The sequence below is a fragment of the Notolepis coatsorum genome (genome assembly GCF_963971535.1).
Source record: "Notolepis coatsorum genome assembly, chromosome: 1".
Taxonomy (NCBI): Eukaryota; Metazoa; Chordata; class Actinopteri; order Aulopiformes; family Paralepididae; genus Notolepis; species Notolepis coatsorum.
In genome coordinates, this window is record NC_140165.1 from 118204710 (window position 1) to 118226929 (window position 22220).

The 22220-nt window shown below is 48.0% G+C and overlaps 1 protein-coding gene across 1 annotated transcript in view; it reads right to left on the reverse strand.

The window, feature by feature from the left end:
- pnpla7b (patatin-like phospholipase domain containing 7b) overlaps positions 1-22220 on the reverse strand; it is a 217252-nt gene that overhangs the window by 15245 nt on the left and 179787 nt on the right.

The window sequence follows — 22220 nt, forward strand, 5'->3', positions numbered from 1 at the left end:
TCTTGATCAAAGGTCGTCTCTGAATTATACAAATCGGAGTAGAATTCTTTGAATGTATCGTTTATTATTTTGGGTTCTGTTACTAGAGCTTGTTGTTTCCTAATGGCAGTTATATCTGCAAATTTTGCATTAATTCTTAGTCGCATGGCTAATAGGTGACTAGGTTTAGATCCTTGGAAGTACTGCTGTTGTCTTGTGCTGCGTATTTGCAATTCCGATTTTTGTCTGTATATTGCTTTGATCTCTGTCTTTAGAATGTTAACTTGGTTTTCTAGTCTAGTAGAGTTGTTGTATTTTAAAGAATTAAAAAGCGTTGAGTAAAGCGTTTCCATTTCAGACAGTTTTGTGTATTGATTTTTGCGCAATATGGAGGAAAATCTATCCGTGAAATCCTTGATCATACTCTTTACCGACATCCATAATATTCTGGGATCTTGCACCGAGTTTGCATTATCCCGTAGGAATACTGTGAGAGCTTCTTTAATTTGTGTAATGAATTCCTTGTTGTTAAGCAGCATAGAATTAAAACGCCATCTTGGGGCCCGGGAAGATAGTGTACCAAATGTTGCTTTCAGGATTAAGTAGCAGTGATCTGATAGCGCATTGGGTGTCATTTCCACTTCATATTTATCAAATATTCTCGGGGATGCAAAGACGTAATCAATTCTGGATAGTGTGTTGTGTCTCGCCGAACGACAGGAGTACTTGCGGGTCATGGGATTAAGTGAACGCCATAAATCAATTACCCCTGTTGATTTTGACCAATCTTTTAATGCTTTAGATGAATTTTTTTGTTCGCTGGAAAAGGTAAGGTAAGTTTTGTCCATCCTTGGGTTCCAAATGGCATTAAAATCCGCACCTATTATATGAGTACTCGGGATGGTTTAACATTTCTCCGGTTAGTGAAGTGAAGAAACCCACTTCGTACAAATTTGGGGCATATACCGCTGCCAACGCAATTTTCCTGTTATTGTGTATAATCCTAGCTATAGTTATGCGCCCCTCAGCATCCGACCATACCCCTTTCAATTCGATATTTAATTTGCGTCTGACGACTATGGCTACCCCTCTAGTTCTCGTAACAAAAGAAGAGTGACTAATATTATGGTATATGTTATCCGCTAACGTATTTATGTCTTCCTCTAAAATGTGCGTTTCGCTTAATAGAGCCACGTCCACATGTTCTTTTTTCATCAGTGTGAGCACGCTTTTGCGTTTGTGTTGTTTGTTTATCCCACCGGTGTTCCATACCATTATATTCAAACTAGCCATAATCTATGCATGTTTTTGTGTAGTTTTTGGTAATGCTTCTGGAGTGCGAAGCTACAATAGATGTACATCCAATTAATGAGGTCCCGTTGAGAGCTGAGCTTAAAAACATATATATATACAAATAAAAATCCCCTATTTTCCCCTCACCCAGAAAGTCGTACAGGCCTGTGTCCCAAAAACACATCCTCCGCGATTGACTTTCTCCCATAGTCCACCGGATTGCCCAAACTGAGCATTGTAATCTTAATCTTCCTATGCTAATTGCCATAGGATCTAACATTTCCATTCTATTGCAATATAATGTCGCTTTTGGTCTTGCACCTTCCCTTACTGTAATGAAGTATTGTGATAAATGACAAAAAATAAAAAATAAAAAAAGAGACAAAACTTTCATCGACATATTCATTTGAACCCTCTACTAACGTGTGGGAAAAAAGGAAAAAAGGAAAAGATTGTAGAGCAATATTGACACCTTAATGTGAAGAACAGTGGAAAAGAACAATGTAAGTTAAAATATATATAAAAAATAGAGTAATGAGAAGAAAAAATTAAATAAAATAAAAATTAAAGGAAAGATATAGATAAGGAATGAGAGATAGAATAATTATCAACGTGGAGAAGCCACTAGAACCGAATTAACAGATTAGATAAGATAGAAAAGCAGAGCCTTTTAGAGCTTCAATGTGCCAGTCACCATCAATGGAGTGATTACTTAAATTGTTAGAATAACCTTGTAGTGTTCATACGTTTAGGTGTGGTTAATTTTTAAAGTATTATTAAGGACTGATTGAACTTCATTCAATTGATTATCTGCTATGTGTATACACACCGGATGTTTATTGTTAGAGTTGTAGGCCTTCGTTGTCATGGTGCCTTATATTCTAGAAGGTTGTAGAGTATACTAGTGCAATAGACTATTTTTATGTTCCAGAATGATCTAAGAGACCCAGGGCATTTGAGCGATAAACCCAGAATATTCCAGATAGATCTTTTTGCAATGATATGTATTTTTCTCCCCAGAGACCAGAGTCTGAAATTATAATGTATTACGAATCGTATTATACACAGTACATATTGTTATAGACGGCTTGCATATCGTCTGCTACCTTGATGAACACAATAAAGTCATTCTAACACTGGTATACATTGAGAAAGAGGCTTATCTGTTTCCGGCATTGTCGTCCTGCCTTGGGTTATTTGCTCCATTTTGATTCAGAAAATCCTCAGCTTCTTTAGGTGTGTATACTCCAGACCTGTGGCCGTCACTGCCCACGAATGATAACAGCGCCGGGTATGATAACCTTGGCTTGTGACCAGATTTGAACAGCTTTTGCATCACCTCCTTGTATGGTAGACGTCGAATGATGGCTTCTTTGCTCAAATCTTCGTAGATAAATATTGATTTATCACCATAATTCAGATTCCCACGTTGGATGCGAGCAAATTTGATGATGTCATCCCTTGTTGTAGTCTTCCGCAGAGTAACAATGATGACTCTTGGCCCGATGTGTCTTTGCCCCCGAGAACCGATTCTGTAAACATGGTCCACTTCTGGCACTGTGTTTGGATCGTTGTTACCCAAAATCGTTGATAGCACTGTTGGAAAGTTGGCATCTTCGCAGTTTACTGCTTCATCAAGCCCTACAATGCGGATGTTATTCCGCCTGTGGTAGCGTTGGGATTCTAGTAGCCTCTCCGTCGCTTCGTTTTTAAGCAATTGTATTTCCCTCCGGTATTCTTCTTTCACACTTTCTATCTCTTTTTCCATCTCTGTCATGCCACCTTCGTTCGCCTTGACTGCCCGTGTAATTTCTGTCACCGTATTCTCCACTGTCGTGATTCGCATGGACTGTACAGCGACCGCTCTCATAACCTCTTCGAGTTTAGCATCGATGTGTTCGAATTTAGTATCGATGTGTGCAACGTGTAATTTGAAAGCGACCATCTGTTCTTTTATCAGGATAGTCAGAGAGTTGAAGTCGGGTTGTGTAATTGCACTGCTTGTGTCGGTTGATGTTATGGGTGCAGTGAGGGATCGGATGGATATGTTTGCTATTATCTTCTCAAAATCACCTGCTTTATCCTTCACGGTACTTTTTCCTGTCGTTCCTGTTATGTTGTCATCTATTGTCTCCCTCTCGGGGCCAGTGGTCCTTGGTCCCGGTGTATTCTCCTCTATATTCCCCACGTCGGGGCTTGTCACCGACGGATCTGCCGCAGCGTCGCCTGTTATTTTTCTTGAACGTGTTTCAATCGGCGCCGTTGGAATTGCTGTTTCTTGTTTCTTTCCACCCTTTTTCTTATCCTTATCCATGTTGTCTTTTGATATAGTTAGTAGAAGGTCTTATCAATACATACGATGTGGTTTAATCTCTTTTGGTATTGTCCAAATAAGGTTTTTAAACGAAATTAACGTTAACGGGAGCGGAGCTATAACCAAATGCGTGTGCTACATATTGCAGCTAAACCGGAAGTATGTAACTGTTTTTAATTTAAAACATGATCACTAACCTCTCTACCTCAGTATGTAACTGTTTTTAATTTAAAACATGATCACTAACCTCTCTACCTCAGTATGTAACTGTTTTTAATATAAAACATGATCACGAACCTCTCTACCTCAGTATGTAACTGTTTTTAATTTAAAACATGATCACAAACCTCTCTACCTCAGTATGTAACTGTTTTTAATATAAAACATGATCACTAACCTCTCTACCTCAGTGTGTAACTGTTTTTAATATAAAACATGATCACGAACCTCCCTACCTCAGTATGTAACTGTTTTTAATTTAAAACATGATCACAAACCTCTCTACCTCAGTATGTAACTGTTTTTAATATAAAACATGATCACAGACCTCTCTACCTCAGTATGTAACTGTTTTTAATTTAAAACATGATCACAAACCTCTCTACCTCAGTATGTAACTGTTTTTAATATAAAACATGATCACGAACCTCTCTACCTCAGTATGTAACTGTTTTTAATTTAAAACATGATCACAAACCTCTCTACCTCAGTATGTAACTGTTTTTAATATAAAACATGATCACAGACCTCTCTACCTCAGTATGTAACTGTGTTTAATTTAAAACATGATCATAAACCTCCCTACCTCAGTATGTAACTGTTTTTAATATAAAACATGATCACAAACCTCCCTACCTCAGTATGTAACTGTTTTTAATATAAAACATGATCACTAACCTCCCTACCTCAGTATGTAACTGTTTTTAATTTAAAACATGATCACAAACCTCTCTACCTCAGTATGTAACTGTTTTTAATTTAAAACATGATCACTAACCTCCCTACCTCAGTATGTAACTGTTTTTAATATAAAACATGATCACAAACCTCCCTACCTCAGTATGTAACTGTTTTTAATATAAAACATGATCACTAACCTCCCTACCTCAGTATGTAACCGTTTTTAATTTAAAACATGATCACAAACCTCTCTACCTCAGTGTGTAACTGTTTTTAATTAAACACATGATCACTAACCTCCCTACCTCAGTATGTAACTGTTTTTAATATAAAACATGATCACTAACCTCTCTACCTCAGTATGTAACTGGTTTTAATTTAAAACATGATCACTAACCTCCCTACCTCAGTATGTAACTGTTTTTATTTAAAACATGATCACAAACCTCCCTACCTCAGTATGTAACTGTTTTTAATTTAAAACATGATCACAAACCTCCCCGTCTGGTATGTAATTTGATCTCTTTCTTATTTTTTTTCTCTTTTCAGCTGTGTTTTTTGTCCCATTTATGCAAACGTCTTTTATCCCTTTTATATGTATTCTGAACCGTTTGAGTTTGTAATCTCAACGGCATTGCAAATGAGGGTAAAACCTCAATGTTCTTTTTCGAGAATAAATAAAGGTTTCAACCACACCTTAACCCTTTCACAACCACACTACCAAAGGGTTAACCCTTTCACTGAGACAATACAGAAGGTTAACCCTTTCACTGCCACACGACAAAGGGTTAACCCTTTCACTACCACACTACAGACGGTTAGGTTAACCGTCTGTAGTGTGGTAATGAAAGGTTAACCTTCGGTAGTGCGGTAGTGAAAGGGTTAATAAGGCCATTGATGGAAAATTGCCACCATATTATCACAATGATGCTAGATTGGAATTATGGACATTATCTGACCCACTCAAATTAAAAATGATTGGTTTACAGTCAAGGTGAGTTCAGTCTGCCTTTTGTTTTGATGCACCAGCTTCCTGGAATGATCTTCATCACTTAAAATTAGGGATGTCCGATATTATCGGCCGACCGATATTATCGGCTGATATCGGCAGTAAAATGTGATATCGGAAAATATCGGTATCGGTTTAAAATAAAATAAAAACAATAACAATATTTGTTATATATATATCCAGTGAAATTATTAGTTACCTGAAATTATTCAGTTTTTGGGGGGGGGGAAACCCTGCATATATCGGTATCGGTTGATATCGGTTGATATCGGAATCGGAAATTAAGAGTTGGACAATATCGGAATATCGGTATCTGTTGTGAAGGGCCAGATTAAACCGAATATATATATTTATTTATATATATATATTTAATTGTATTTGTATATTCTCTAATATTCCCTGATATCCCTTGTATATTCCTTGTACAATATGCATTGAATATCCATTCTAGCCTACTGAACATCCCATAATAGTCTCCATTCTACTATTGGTCGAGACCTTGGTGCCAGGCTGCCATACCCCTCAGACCCAGTTCAAACGTACCGCTCCACATGTACGAACAAGTCCTAGTTCCGCGTAGGAATCTGACTACCGCACCACTAATGGGACTATTTGTTCATAGTGCGTATATATACTGCGCTACTAAAGTAGGACTTTCTTTTCAGTCCAGTTTCTTACCCTCCAATAGAGTCACAGACGTAAAGCCTCCCCGCGACGCCACGTGTGGGAGTAAGGCCAAGTTCGCCTACCATCGGTATTGAGACATCGTGTATATTAATATTTGAATAGTCATATTTGGCAGTATATCGTCGAGTTGGACGTAGTCTATTAAGCTAATAATAGTCTGTTAATATATAGTGCTTCGTGCGGTGAGAATACTACCGTAGTCAGTACCCCATCGTTTCGGGCAGAGAACTGGCTGCTTACCCAGGGTGGTTGACCCTACGTGAAGCTGCACCCGAGGAGCCCCAGAGCCGACGAGCGAGTGGACCTGTATACCGGATTATTCTACCGACGACAGCCCGCCTTCCCAGGCACGGATTATGCTTTGTACACATTGATTATTCCATGGATAAAGACCCCCGACACTGCCGTGTGTTGGAACCCCCCCCCCCTGGAGAGGACGCAAGGTGAGGAGACGCTCTGCAAGACGAGGTCGCTTCACGTCTCTCCTCCGTGGACCGGATGACGCCGGCCCACAAAGAGTCCACCTGCTTTCATCTGTGGTCCAAGGATCGCCGGCGCATTGAACGGCACTACAGTGGGTTCACCTGGGATACCCTTGGCCGGATGAGGCAGTCGGATTCTACCCCCCCCCCCCCTTCCTACTCCTGTCGGCTTACAAGCGACCGGATTAACCCCCTCTAGTGTATCCAGTATATAATCATTAAAGTATCATTGCTGCTATTCCTTAAACTATTCCAGGTCGTATATGTACCACCTGCGCCTTCAGAGATTGGACATTCTCTATTGATATACCGACGAATACTCTTGCCATAAAAGTGCATACTAATTCCATTCATAAATGTGATTGATTTGATTAAGTGCTTGCTCTACACACCATCGCTGTGTAGAAATAAAGACCTATTTCTAATTCGTACATTTGTGTTGGATCCGTTTCATCTACGTGACAGTGTTCATCATAATATATTTATGCCGTGTACTGGGTGGCCGAATATTAAGTACAAAGGTAGTGGTAGTAAGTATCATATCTAGTAATACAGTCAGGGAATTGTACCCCTCAGTTACAATTGGTCCTTCGAACCGGATGGTAATTAGTGTAATATTAATATAGTGTTATTAATATTGAAATGGCCTATGATGAACACTCCACGAAACGATCCTCCTAACCAACGCCCGCAGCGCGAACGACGGCTCCCTCAGTACTTAGAGGCCTACGCTGTCAGTCAACAACCTAGTCTTCTACTAACAGTAAACGCGGTAAAACTAGAAAGTAAAAGTATGTCTAACCCCAACGCCCAGACTACCCCAACCATAGAGGCCCCTACGGGCTCTAATGTAACTGACCAAGTTCACGGTGGGGACCAGTGGGAACCAGACATGACTTCACACCCCGCCAGTACTGAAGAAGTAGTCCCCGATGAGTCCCGGGAGGAATACAACGCTACCGAGAGAGAACTCGGCACGGAAGAAGACGGGGAGAGCACCGTGGAGATAGAGCTCCAAGGCTCCGCAAGGAGTACCCCGAGGGAAGGCTCCCCTATACAACCGCCTTCTCCCAGCGAGGCAGAGAGGACCCTACAGCAGGCCTTCCTCATCAGCCTGAACGCCGCTGCTGAACGCGACCGACTGCAGATCCAGCAGCGAAGCGAACACGAGCAGATACGTCTAGAAATAAGACGCATTCAGATGGAAGAGAATGTGGCCCGAGAACGAGCCGGTGCTCAACGGGACCAAGCGCGCGACAGACAGCAGTTGCAACTAATAGAACAGCTGATCAGACGGACAACACCCTCTCCCTCCGCCAGAGGCTCCAGGAACTCGTCTAGACACACCTCCAGGGCGGCATCCCCTAGCCGAGTAAACAACCCTGAACTTGACCAACAGACGAGGTCTATACCCCCCACAGACCACCTCCCCCCACCGGTCCAAGCGAGACCTAGCAACCGGGAAGGAGCAGCATATCCTGTGGAGAGGCTAAACCAGAGACTACAAGCACTGGATGACCTAACTGAAGACGAAGAGGAGGAGAACCACGCCCGACGACAGCACAGTACTCTACCGGACCAGGAGGTCCGGTACAGCCCAGGCTATACTCCCGCGGAGCTGCGCTACAGACCCCCGACTCTATACACGGGTGAGCACGACGCACGACCCGCACCGAGGAACAGCACCTGGACAAGCGGGCCATGGTACACTGCCGGTACCAGCCCATACCAAGGAGCGGGAGGAGACTCGCCTAGGAGGCCTCTCCCCCAACGCTCGCCGATGTATCCACAGTCAGCGTCATACATTGGCACGCCTATGGTACCCGACTTCACCCAAGAGAACCGGGCCCAGTATACAGAACTCCGCATGTGTCTGGAGACCATGTTGGTGGATGTATTGGATGAACGCCACAAATACGCCATCCTACTGAAGCACTTAAAGGTGCCCCGCGCACATAATATAGCGCTCGCCTACGCGACTTCCACCACCCCATACACAGCAGCGCTGGTAGCATTGGACCAGAGGTATGGGCGCATATGGGATTACGTGATCCAGGAGATCCGACACATCGACCGCTTACCCCCAGCAATAGACAATCGAGCACTGGACGACCTGTCCATCAGAGTGCAGTCCCTGGTAGGGATGTTGGGAGCGCAAAGAGAGAAGGGGAGGCATGAACTTTACGCCAACTCAAATGTGGAAAGGATTCTGGAGAAGCTGCCGCCCGCTCGTCAGGAGCGCTTTAGGCGGCAGAGGGACCACAGAGACCCGAATGGCCCCGAAACCGAACCTCCTCGATCTAGCAGACTTCCTGGCGAGAGAAGTCAGCAGCCTACGGCTAGATACATTCGGACGGAGCACCCCTGGCTCCAGAGAAGGAACCAGACGACTAAATGATGGAAGAAGATCGGTGACTGTGATGCACCAATCGGAGTCAGTACCGAGCAGCAGGAGCCACAGTACCCCCTCCAGAACGGAGAAGTGGAAGATAGTGTGCCCCTACTGTGAGAAAGAACACTGGCTAGCGCAATGTGACTCCTTCCCCAAGCTGAACGCGGAGGAAGCAAGTCAATGGATAAAGTCCAACAAGCGCTGCTTTCGCTGTGCGCGCTCACACATGGCAGCCGAATGCCGCTTAAAGAAAAGGTGCACCAAGTGCGATGGAGCCCATCTGGACATACTTCACGACAGTAACAGACGGCGCCCTTCACCCGCACCATCCAGCCGCAAAGCGAGCGTCATGTACATCGATCCCGCCAGCAGCAGTGGAGCCCGAGTACTCCTAAAAGTAGTGCGTGTGACACTAAGCTACCAGAATAAAGTCCTGGACACTTACGCCGTCCTCGATGACGGGTCAGAGAAGACCCTGCTGCTCGCCTCCGCTGCGGCCCAGCTAGGGCTGCGGGGAAGCGAAACCCAAATGACAATTCGGACAATAAGACGAGATTTGAAGACGATAAAGGGCGAGAATGTCTCATTCTCTATCGCAGCAAGCGGCCAGCCTGAGCGACGGTACCAGATTGCAGACGCTTTCACCAGCCAAGAAATAGGACTGTCGCGGTACACATACCCCGTCGCCAAGCTGATGGAGAAATATGTACATCTGCGCAAGTTACCGATCCCGCTCATAGACAATGCTATGCCGACCCTGTTGATAGGCTCCGACCATGCAGACCTCATTGTCCCGATAGACCGGGTTCATACCGGACCCCGAGGCTGTCCTGCAGCAGTCGAGACCCGTTTGGGATGGACTCTCCAAGGCCCGCTCGCCAAATCTCTCAACCGAAGTACAGCCACTAGATGTCTCCACTCCCGAGTCACAGAGGGAGAAACCGCACTCCTGCAACACGTAGAGCGGCTATGGACCTTGGAACAAATGCCCTTTAAGAACGGAAAGAAAGACATTCGCTCTAAAGATGACATTTACGCCATTCACCTCCTCGAGACAGGGACCAAGAGAGTCCCGGTCAACGGCGTGTTGAGATACGCCACGCCACTCCTGCGGCGAGAAGGAATGCCTACTTTCCACGCCAAGACAGACGCCACAGAACGGTACCTGCTGAACACGGAGCGGCGCTTAGCCAAGAACCCCGCCCAAGAGAGTGTATACCGCGCTGAGATTGAGAAGCTCATCACAGCGGGACACGTCACAAAGATGGACATTAAAGAGGCTGACCAGACCACTGAATCGTGGTACGTGCCTCACCACAAGGTCCATCACAACGGTAAAGACCGCATAGTATTTAACTGCAGCTACCAGATCGGATCCCAAAATCTGAATAAAGAGTTACTGCCCGGTCCCACACTCGGCCCCTCCCTACTCGGCGTTCTACTCCGCTTCCGCCAGGAAAAGGTGGCCATCAGCGGGGACATTAAAGGAATGTTCCTGCAGGTGAGATTAGTAGAGGCGGACAAGCCCCTGTTACGGTTCCTATGGAGAGAGAAGCCAGGAGATGAGCACCCAGCCATCTACCAATGGGAAGTCCTCCCCTTCGGAACGACGTGCAGCCCCTGCTGTGCTACATTTGCACTACAGAAACATGTAGCAGAGGACCCAGCAGCGGACGAAGAGGTCCGACACAGCGTAAAGAACAGCTTCTACGTAGACAACTGTCTACAAAGCCTTTCAACCCAAGAAGAAGCCGAGGCTCTCCTGATTAAACTCCGCGCCTCATTGATCAAAGGCGGCTTTGATCTCAGGCAGTGGGCCAGCAGCGATCCGCAAGTACTGCGCAGCCTCTCCTCCGAGGACAAGGCAGCCAGCAGCGAGACCTGGATGGCTACAATCCCGGGAGAAGCCCAGGAGATGACCCTGGGATTGGTGTGGCGATTCAAAACAGATTCGCTTCACTACAGACACAAGCCCCTGACTACGGAGCAGGGAAGGCCGGCGGCGGCGCCGACCACCAGACGGAGTGTGTACACAACACTCGCCCGACAATATGGCCCGCTAGGATGTATTCTACCGTACACCACCAGGGCAAGGATGATTGTACGAGCATTGTGGGACAAGGACCGGGGCTGGGACGACCCCATTCCCGCACACCTTGCATCCACCTGGAGAGAGTGGGAGATGGAGCTCCACTCACTCCCAGGCGTTAATATGCGCCGAAGCTACTTCCCACCCACGGTGAGGCCAGAGACATGTAAAATGGACTTACACGTCTTCAGTGACGCCTCAGAGGTCGCATACGGATCAGTAGCCTACTTGCGGGCCCAAGACCAGGGGGGAGAGATCTACACAGCATTTGTCCTCGCCCGCTCGAGAATAGCCCCACGCAAGCAACAATCTATCCCACGTCTAGAGCTCTGCGCAGCCCTAGCCGGAGCGCACCTAGCCACGCTCATCCAACGTGAGCTCACCATACCGGTGTCTAGAACAATCCTGTGGTCAGATTCCACGACGGTACTCGCCTGGATCAAATCGGACTCATGCAAGTACAAAGTCTTCGTGGGAGTCAGAGTCACCGAGATTCAAGACTTAACCGAAGAGTTAACCGGAGAAACAGAGTGGCGCTACGTTGATACAAAACAGAACCCAGCTGACGTCATCACCCGGGGGATGCCCCTGGATGACCTCACCCGTCGCAATGTCTACAGTGACGGCCCCGCATTCCTAAGACTCCCGGAAGGACAGTGGCCCATGCCTATCCCGAGGGAAGCAAGTCCAGAGGAGGTGGAAAATAAGAAGTCTGTGTTCTGTGGATTGAGCACCGTAGCCTCCACCGACCCTAACATAGACGATTGCACGTCCATAGAGAGTGCACAACAAAGAACATTCCTGCGGTACCACCCGGAGTGCAAGTCCCCCGCTGATATGTCAGCAGCTAACTACGAGGAAGCAGAATTGCTTCTACTGCAGCGAGCCCAGAGAGACTCGTTCCCCGATGAATTGGCCTGTCTACAGGGAGGAAAGCCCGTCCCATCCGACAGCAGATTAATTCATCTGGCCCCCGAGAGCGACGCTCATACCCTCATCAGAGTGGGTGGTCGCCTACGCAGAGCCCCCAATCTACCGGATGACATTAAATACCCGATCGTATTGAACAGCCGACACAAGGTCACAGAGCTGATTATAAAGAAATACGATGAGGATGTACATCACGCAGGAGCAGAAAGAGTCTTCGCGGAAATCAGACGTCGTTACTGGATCCTACAAGGAAGAGAGGCGGTACGACGCTTCCAGCGAACATGTCTAGACTGCCGCAAGTGGCGCGCGCAGCCCAGCATACCAAGGATGGCTGACCTTCCTCCATGTCGCCTCCGAATCGGTGACAAGCCATTCCACTCAACGGGTATGGACTGCTTTGGCCCGCTGCACATAAAGAAAGGAAGAGGAACCGAGAAGCGGTGGGGTATTGTATTCAAATGCATGACCACCAGAGCGATACACATCGAGCTTCTCCCGACCATGAGCACAGACTCATTCCTTATGGCCTTCCGTAGATTCACATCACGGAAAGGAAGACCGTCTACCCTATTGTCCGATCATGGGACAAACTTCAAAGGCGGCGAAAGAGAGCTGAGAGAGAGCTTCCAAGCTATGGGCCCAGAACTTAAGACCCACCTCGCTCCAGCACAGGTTGATTTCCAATTCAACCCCCCAAACGCACCCCACTTCGGTGGCACTTGGGAACGAGAAGTGCGCTCCATAAAGACAGCCCTGTACGCAGTACTTGGGGCCCAGACTGTGGCGGAAGAAGTCCTAATGACAGTCCTCACGGAGATTGAGGGAGTACTTAACTCGAAGCCCCTCGGATATGTCTCCAGTGATGTGGCGGATATCGACCCAGTTACCCCCAACACACTCCTGATGGGGCGGCTAGATCCTGCATTACCCCAGACAATGTACCGGCCTGAAGAAGCGAACGGCCGACGAATGTGGAGGTACAGCCAAGTATTAGCCGACAAGTTTTGGAACAGTTTCCTACTGCACTACCTACCGTCTCTACAGACCCGCCAGAAGTGGGTAAAGGAGAGAGACAATTTGACAGAAGGAACAGTCGTCATGATTATTGATCAATCACTGCCCAGAGCTATGTGGCCGGCCGGCCGCGTAAGCAAAGTGATCACCGGTGCCGACGGCAAGGTCCGAGCAGCTGAAGTGCTCGTCCAGGGTCGCACTTACACCCGTCCCGTGGCGAGGCTCATAGAACTGCCTCGACTCCCAGACACAATCGATGATGACCATGACCCTACAACCCTATGACTTTGTGAAGTTGACTGACCCCTACAGCAAACCCTTATGTGTAAATAGACAACGCGATTAATCTGTCTCTGTTTAACTGATTAGGTCTGGGACCTATTCAGGGGGTGGCTGTTGTGAAGGGCCAGATTAAACCGAATATATATATTTATTTATATATATATATTTAATTGTATTTGTATATTCTCTAATATTCCCTGATATCCCTTGTATATTCCTTGTACAATATGCATTGAATATCCATTCTAGCCTACTGAACATCCCATAATAGTCTCCATTCTACTATTGGTCGAGACCTTGGTGCCAGGCTGCCATACCCCTCAGACCCAGTTCAAACGTACCGCTCCACATGTACGAACAAGTCCTAGTTCCGCGTAGGAATCTGACTACCGCACCACTAATGGGACTATTTGTTCATAGTGCGTATATATACTGCGCTACTAAAGTAGGACTTTCTTTTCAGTCCAGTTTCTTACCCTCCAATAGAGTCACAGACGTAAAGCCTCCCCGCGACGCCACGTGTGGGAGTAAGGCCAAGTTCGCCTACCATCGGTATTGAGACATCGTGTATATTAATATTTGAATAGTCATATTTGGCACTATATCGTCGAGTTGGACGTAGTCTATTAAGCTAATAATAGTCTGTTAATATATAGTGCTTCGTGCGGTGAGAATACTACCGTAGTCAGTACCCCATCGTTTCGGGCAGAGAACTGGCTGCTTACCCAGGGTGGTTGACCCTACGTGAAGCTGCACCCGAGGAGCCCCAGAGCCGACGAGCGAGTGGACCTGTATACCGGATTATTCTACCGACGACAGCCCGCCTTCCCAGGCACGGATTATGCTTTGTACACATTGATTATTCCATGGATAAAGACCCCCGACACTGCCGTGTGTTGGAACCCCCCCCCCCCTGGAGAGGACGCAAGGTGAGGAGACGCTCTGCAAGACGAGGTCGCTTCACGTCTCTCCTCCGTGGACCGGATGACGCCGGCCCACAAAGAGTCCACCTGCTTTCATCTGTGGTCCAAGGATCGCCGGCGCATTGAACGGCACTACAGTGGGTTCACCTGGGATACCCTTGGCCGGATGAGGCAGTCGGATTCTACCCCCCCCCCCCTTCCTACTCCTGTCGGCTTACAAGCGACCGGATTAACCCCCTCTAGTGTATCCAGTATATAATCATTAAAGTATCATTGCTGCTATTCCTTAAACTATTCCAGGTCGTATATGTACCACCTGCGCCTTCAGAGATTGGACATTCTCTATTGATATACCGACGAATACTCTTGCCATAAAAGTGCATACTAATTCCATTCATAAATGTGATTGATTTGATTAAGTGCTTGCTCTACACACCATCGCTGTGTAGAAATAAAGACCTATTTCTAATTCGTACATTTGTGTTGGATCCGTTTCATCTACGTGACAGTGTTCATCATAATATATTTATGCCGTGTACTGGGTGGCCGAATATTAAGTACAAAGGTAGTGGTAGTAAGTATCATATCTAGTAATACAGTCAGGGAATTGTACCCCTCAGTTACAGTATCTGTTGTGAAGGATCAGATTAAACCGAATATATATTTATTTATGGATATATATTTAATAGTATTTGTATATCGTTTGATATCCCTTGTATATTCCTTGTACATATACACTGAATATCCCTTTAGTCTACTAACAGCCCATAATAGTTTCATTCTCTCATTGGACAAGAACTTGGCGCCAGCAGCCAAGCCCCTTGGTTCAAGTTCAATCGTGCCGACGAACATGTCGTTACTAGCCCGGTTCCGCGTAGGAATACGTCTGGCGAAATACGAATGGTACTATTTGTTCACAGCGCATATATATATGGCGCAAGTAAAGTAGAACTTCCTTTTAGTCCCTTAGCCCTTAGTTCTTTACCCTCCAACCTAGTGGCAAGACGTTAAGCCTCACCCACGATACACGTGTGGTGCAGTATGGTCAACTTGGCCTCAGAATGGCATTGAGACATCGTGTGGATTAATAGTTGAATTGTCATAGTTTGGCACTATACCGTCGAGTGGGACGTATTTCTATTAAGTTAATAATAGTCTATTATGTATGGTGCATCGTTCGGTTAGAGTTATAAAGTGAGCAGTACCCCCATCGTTTTCCTCGCGTTATCTAGAGTCTTAACCAGGCTGGGCAGACCACGTGTGGTGCTTTCATCCGAGGAGTTCTGGGCAAGGACGATTGGACCTGCACATTGGATTACCTTACCCGGACGACGGCGAGCCCTACACGGCTTGGATTATCTACTTGCTTTGGGTGCTTTGATTATGCCATGGATAACAGCCAACACTGGTAAGTGTTGGAACTACCCCCGAGAGGAGTCCAGGTGAGACGGCGCTCTAACCCGAGTGAGGTCGCCTCACGTCTCTTCGTTGTGGACCGGCAGCTACCGTCTACAAGAGGGCCCAACGGTATTCATCTGTGGACCAAGGTTCTGTGGGCACCGTGTTCAGCACTCTGAATTCTCCCAAGAAATCGTTGGCCAGATGGGATATCGCCAGCGGCTCTCCTAACCCCCCCCCCCCCTACTGACTTACAACCAGCGGGACCCCCTTTAGTGTATCCAGCTATAATCATTAAGTACCATCGCTATAGTTCCCTAAAGAACCAGGTTGTATATTTGCTTCCTGCGTAACCAGAGATTGGACATTCAATGTTGATTTGCCTACGAATACTCATTTGCCTTACAAGTGCATTCAAATCATAAATGTCATTAAGTGAACGTTGTATATACCCTTTGCTATATATTAAATATTCGATTTATACATTTGTGTGGACTTGGTTTCATGGTGGGAAAGTGTTCATCATATCTATATCATGTACTGTGTGGCCAGTAGTTAAAGTACATAAAGCGGTAGTGGTTTAATGATACCATACTTATCAATACAGTCAGGGAATTGTACCCCTCAGTTACAATTGGTCCTTCGAGCCGGAGGGTAACTAGTGTAATATTAATATAGTGTTATTAATATTGAAATGGCCTATGATGAACACTCCACGAAACGGTCCTCCTAACGTAGAACGCCCGCGGCGCAGACGACAGACACCTCAGTACTTAGAGGATTACGCTGTCAGTCAACTACCTAGCCTTCTACAGACGGTAAACGCGGTAAAAGTAGAAAGTAAAATTATGACTGACCTTAACGACCAGGTTACCCCGACCACAGAGGCCCTAGTGGGTTCTAATGTAACTGACCAAGCTCACGGTGGGGACCAGGAGGGAGCTGACATGCCTTTACCCCCCGCCAATACCGAAGAAGTAGTCCCCGACCAGCCCCGGGAGGAAGACAACCCTACAGAGAGAGAACTCTGCACGGAACAAGATGAGGAGAGCACCGAGGAGATAGAGCTCCAGGACTCCCCAACGAGTACAGCCAGGAGCGGCTCACCTCTACAACCGTCTTCCCCCAGCGAAGCGGAGAGGATGCTATCACAGGCGTTCCTCGTCAGCCTGACAGCCTCTACCGAACGCGATCGACTCCAGGGTGAACGCGATCGACTTCAGGGTGAACGCGATCGACTCCAGACACAGCAACGGAGCGAAGAAGAGCGCATACGCCTGGAGATGAGACGCCTTCAGACGGAAGAGAATATGGCAAGAGACCGAGCAGACACCCAGCGTGCCGCTGCCCAAAGAGAAACAGAGCGCAACCTCGCTCTCATCCAGCGCGAAACCGAGCGCGACAGACTACAGGGCGAGCGCGACAGACTACAAGCCGAGCGCGACAAGTTACAAGCGCAGCTAATGGAGCAGCTGATCACCAAGGCAACACCCTCTCCCTCCGCCAGGGGTTCAAGGAACTCGTCGAGACAACAGTCAAGGGCAGCATCCCCTAACCGAGCAAGCGACCCTGAACTTGACCAACAGACCAAGCCTATACCCCCCGCAGACCCCCTTCCCCGACCGGTCCAAGCGAGACCCAGCTACAAGGAAGGAGCGGCATACACTGCGGAGAAGCTAAATAAACGACTACAGGATCTAGAGGACCTGATAGAAGAAGAAGAGGGAGAGGAGGAGAACCAAGCCCGACGACAGCACAGTACTCCACCGGACCAGGAGGTCCAGTACAGCCCAGGCTATACCCCCGCGGCGCTGCGCTACAGACCCCCGACTCTATTCACGGGTGAGCATGACGCACGACCAGCCCCGAGGAATAGCACCTGGACCAGCGGGCCATGGTACCCTGCCGGTACCAGCCCACAGAGAGGCGCAAGAGGAGACTCGCCTAGGAGGCCTCTCCCCCAACGCTCGCCGATGTATCAGCCATCCACGGCGTCATACATTGGTACACCGACGTTTCCAGACTTCACCTATGAGAATCGAGCACAGTACACGGAGCTCCGGATGTGCTTAGAGACAATGATGGTGGATGTCGCTGATGAACGCCACAAGTATGCAATATTACTGAAGCACCTGAAAGTACCCCGAGCGCACAATATAGCGCTAGCCTATGCCACCTCTACGACCCCATACACCGCGGCTCTAGCAGCGCTGGACCAGAGATATGGACGTATATGGGATTACGTAATCCAAGAGATAAGGCATATTGACCGCCTACCCCCAGCAACAGACAATCGCTCATTAGACGACCTGTCTATAAAAGTGCAGTCCCTGGTAGGGATGCTGGGAGCGCAACAAGAAAAGGGTATGCACGAGCTATATGCCAACTCTAACGTCGAGAGGATTTTAGAGAAGCTGCCACCCGCCAGACAAGAGCGCTTTAGGCGGCAGAGAGACCACCGTGATCCTAACGGTCCCGAACCATCCCTCCTCGATCTAGCCGACTTCCTGGCGAGAGAAGTCAGCAGCTTACGACTGGATACGTTCGTGCGGAGCACACCAAGCTCCAGAGAGGGACCCAGGAGAATAAACGATGGAAGAAGATCGGTGACTGTCATGCACCAATCAGAATCAGTACCGAGCAGTAAGAACCACAGTACCCCCTCGAGAAAAGAGAAGTGGAAGATGGTGTGCCCGTACTGCGAGAAGGAACACTGGCTGTCACAATGTGACCTGTTCACAAAGATGAATGCAGAAGAAGTGAGTCAATGGATAAAGTCCAACAGGCGCTGTTACCGATGTGCGCGCAGTCACATGGCAGCCGAGTGCCGCCTAAAGAAGAGGTGCAGTCGGTGTGACGGAGCCCACCTAGATGTCCTACACGACAGTAACAGAAGAAAGCCTGCACCTGCACCATCGAGCAGCACAAAGGCAAGTGTCATGTACATTGACCCCGCCAGCAGCAGCGGCGCCCAAGTGCTCTTAAAGGTAGTCCGTGTAACATTGAGCTACCAAGATAAAGTCATGGACACTTACGCCGTCCTTGATGACGGGTCAGAGAAGACCCTTCTGCTCGCGTCCGCTGCGGCCCAGCTGGGACTGCGGGGGAGCGAGAACCAAATGACAATTCGGACAATAAGAAGAGATTTAAAGACGATAAAAGGCGAGAATGTCTCCTTCACTATCGCAGCAAGCGGGCAGCCAGAGAGACGGTATAGGATTACAAATGCTTTCACCAGCCAAGAAATAGGACTATCACAGTACACCTACCCCATCGCCAAACTGATGGATAAATATGTGCACCTGCGTCAACTACCTATCCCGCTCATAGAAGGCGCCACCCCGACCCTGCTGATAGGCTCCGACCATGCAGACCTCATAGTCCCGATAGACCGGGTCCATACAGGACCCAGAGGCTGTCCTGCAGCAGTCGAGACCCGCCTAGGATGGACACTACAAGGCCCCCTCGCTAAATCTCTCAACCGAACAGCAGCCACTAGCTGCCTCCACTCCAGAGTGACAGAAGAAGACACCACTCTCCTGCAGCATGTCGAGAGGCTATGGACACTAGAGACAATGCCCTTTAAGAACGAAAAGAAAGACATTCGTTCTAAAGAAGACATTTACGCCATAAACCTCCTCGAGCAAGGGACAAAGAGAGTCACAGTCGGCGGAGTGATGAGATACGCAACTCCACTCCTGAGGCGAGAGGGAATGCCCACCTTTCACGCCACGAAAGAAGCTACGGAGCGGTATCTATTGAACACAGAGCGGCGCCTAGCCAAAGACCCCACTCAAGAGAGTGTGTACCGCGCTGAGATTGAGAAGCTAATCACAGCGGGACACGTGACAAAGATTGACATTAAAGAGGCCGATCAGACGACCGAATCATGGTACGTGCCGCACCACAAGGTCCACCACAACGGCAAGGATCGCATTGTGTTTAACTGCAGCTACCAGATCGGATCCCAAAATCTGAATAAAGAGCTCTTGCCCGGCCCCACACTCGGCCCCTCTCTACTAGGCGTGCTACTACGCTTCCGCCAGGACAAGGTGGCTATCAGCGGGGATATCAAAGGGATGTTCCTGCAAGTTCAAGTTCAAGTTCTTTAATAGTTGTCATACAGAAGTACAGAATACTTTCATACAAAATGCTTCTTACTGTTACGCTCCAGAGACTGTGCTAGACAAGATAGTATCAAATAACATAATAACATAATATAGCATGAATTTAGAAGAAGAATGAGGTCACAGTTGTTCGGTATAGACATATGTACAATGTTCTGAGTTACCATATAATATACAATACACAATACTATGCAGTGTACTAATGTACAGTACTATCTAGTGCAAAGCAGAAATGGGATGAGGTACAATTTTAGGTACAATTTACAGTAAGGTGTACGAGTTGTAGTGCAATCCTTCATCCATAAATATAAAGTGTGGGGAGTGGGTGCTACAGTGTGTTTGTTTAAAGTGGGTGTGTGCTATAAAGTGTGTGTAGTGGGTGCTACAGTGTGTTTGTTTAAAGTGAGTGTGTGCGTGTGGATGTGTGTGCTATGTGTGTTTGGTGGTTGTTGTTGTGTAGTGTTCATTCATTGTTCGTTTAGCAGCCTGATGGCCTGGGGATAGAAGCTACTTCTGAGTCTTTCTGTGCTCGCCTTGAGACTCCTGTGTCGCTTGCCTGACGGCAGCAGTTCAAAGAGGCAGTTGTTCGGGTGGCTCGAGTCCTTAATAATTCTCTTAGCCTTCCCCTTGCAACGCTTGTTGTAAATGTTCTGGAGGGTGGGGAGCCCCCCTCCAATTGTGCGTTCGGCTGAACGTGTCACTCTTTGTAGTCTGCTTTGGTCTTTTGCAGTGCTATTCCCAAACCAGGAGGTGATGTTGCCGGTCAAGATGCTCTCTATTGTACATGAGTAGAAGTTCTTAAGGATCTTCTGGCTGACTTGGAACTTCCTTAGGCGCCTGAGGAAGTAGAGGCGTTGTCGTGCCTTCTTCACCACACTGTTAATGTGTATGGTCCATTTCAAGTCCTCGGATATGTGGGCTCCGAGGTACTTGAAGCTGTTGACTCTCTCAACCGGTGCCCCGTCGATGCTGAGGGGGCTGTAGTCCTTGACCCCCGACCTCCTGAAGTCCACAATCATCTCCTTTGTTTTGCTGACGTTCAGGGAGAGGCTGTTTTCCTGGCACCATCCCGCCAGGACCTTGACCTCTTCCAGGTAGGCCCTCTCGTCGTTGGCAGAGATCAGGCCCACCACCACTGTGTCGTCAGCAAATTTGACGATTGTATTGCTACTCCGCTGAGCCACACAGTCGTGTGTGTACAGGGAGTAGAGGAGGGGACTCAGAACACAGCCCTGGGGGGCCCCTATGTTGAGGGTGATGGATGAGGAGGTGCAGTTGCCTGCTCTCACCACCTGGGGTCTGCCAGTCAGGAAGTCCAAGACCCACTGGCAGAGGTCATAGCCCAAGCCCAGGTCCCTGAGCTTGGCTATGAGTATGGAGGGGACTATGGTATTGAATGCCGAGCTGTAGTCGATGAATAGCATTCTCACATAGTTCCCCTGCCTCTTGTCCAGGTGTGATGCTGCTGTGTGCAGCACATGGGATATGGCGTCCTCCGTGGACCTGTTGGGGCGGTATGCAAATTGCAGGGGGTCCATGTTGATGGGGAGGGAGGAGCAGATGTAGCCCTTTACTAGCTTCTCAAAGCACTTCATGGCTATGGAGGTGAGAGCTACAGGGCGGTAGTCGTTGAGGCAAGCAGGCTTGGATTTTTTGGGTACAGGGATAATAGTGGACTTCTTCAGGCAGGTGAGACTAGTGGAGGAGGACAAGCCCCTGCTGCGGTTCCTATGGAGAGAGAGGATCGGAGATGAGCACCCAGCCATCTACCAGTGGGAAGTCCTCCCCTTCGGAACCACATGCAGCCCGTGCTGTGCTACATTTGCACTACAGAAACACGTCGCAGAGGACCCAGCAGCAGATGAAGAGGTCCGACACAGTGTGAAGAACAGTTTCTACGTGGACAACTGTTTACAAAGCGTTTCGACTCAAGAAGAAGCCGAGGTTCTCCTACTCAAGCTACGCGCCTCCCTGATCAAAGGCGGCTTTGATCTCAGGCAGTGGGCCAGCAGCGACCCGCACGTATTGCGCAGCCTCTCCCCCGCGGACAAGGCTGCCAGCAGCGAGACCTGGATGGCGACCATCCCAGGAGAAGCCCAAGAAATGACACTAGGATTAGTCTGGCGCTTCAAAACAGACTCGCTCCACTATAGACACAAACCCCTGACCACGGAGCAGGGAAGGTCGACGGCGATACCGACCACCAGACGGAGTGTGTACAGAACACTCGCCAGACAATATGACCCGTTGGGATGTATTCTACCTTACACCACCAGGGCAAAGATGATTGTACGAGCACTATGGGACAAGGACCAGGGCTGGGACGACCCAATACCCGCACCCCTTGCCTCCACATGGAGAGAGTGGGAGACGGAACTCCGCTCACTCCCAGGCGTCAATA